Source organism: Orycteropus afer, unplaced genomic scaffold (assembly GCF_000298275.1).
Source record: "Orycteropus afer afer isolate SDZICR_OR568_19922 unplaced genomic scaffold, OryAfe1.0 scaffold00088, whole genome shotgun sequence".
In the NCBI taxonomy this organism is placed as follows: Eukaryota; Metazoa; Chordata; class Mammalia; order Tubulidentata; family Orycteropodidae; genus Orycteropus; species Orycteropus afer.
Window position 1 is genome coordinate 5,485,747 of NW_006921675.1, and position 1,011 is coordinate 5,486,757.

A 1,011-nucleotide genomic window follows, 5' to 3' on the forward strand; every position below is an offset into this window, starting at 1 on the left:
ATCAACCTGGCTGATACCCCGATTTCAAACTTCTGGCCTCCGGGACTATGAAGCAACACACTTCTGTTCTTATGAACTACCCAGATTGTGATAATTTGATACAGCAACCCTAGGAAACAAATTCACCTCCTAACCTCTCTGCTCCACCATTTCCCCTGTCTAATCCAGCTCCACTAGGCAGGCAAAGTGACCTTACAATGTAAATCCCATCATGTCACTCTCTTTTTAAAACCGCCTGGAGTCTTTCTATCATCTGGTGGGATAAAGGCTAGGCTCCTTAACAAGCTTACAAGACCCCACGTGACCTGGTCACAACACCTTGATCAGGCTCAAGCCTGAGACAATTTCTGTTTCTCTTAAGTTAGATGCTCTGTTGTCTCTGGAACTTCAGACAAGCTGTTCACTTTGCCTGGAGCCCTCTTCTACCACCCTCTACACATATCCTTGGTGTCACTTCCTCCGGAAGCCTTCACTGACCTCCCTCAAGTCTATATTCAGTGCTCCTCCCGTGTGCTTTCATGACACCCTGGACATTTACTATATATGACTATAGGAACTCTGGTGGTGCAGTGGTTAAAGCATTTAGCTGCTAACCAAAAGGTCACTGGTTTAAACCCACCAGCTGCTCCATGGGAGAAAGATGAGGCAGTCTGCTTCTGTAAAGATGTACAACCTTGGAAACCCTACAGGGCAGTTCCACTCCGTCCTATAGGACCACTATGAGTCAGAATCGATTCGATGGCAATGGGTTTATATATATGACTATTGCAAGTGACAGGGTATCTGCTGCCACTTTCTAAGTCCAGAAGGATGAGAACTTTGTATATTTTAATTATCTTTATATCTTCAGCATGCAGCACACAAGATAACTGTAATTGCTTTTTCAAAATAGTTTTATTTTTTAAATGCTTAATCAGAATTTGTTGCATAAATAAGTGAATGAAAATAAGGAATGTCACGTCTAGCTCTATAAAAACGATGGTTCTTTATAGTTTCTCTGAGGCAGGTTCT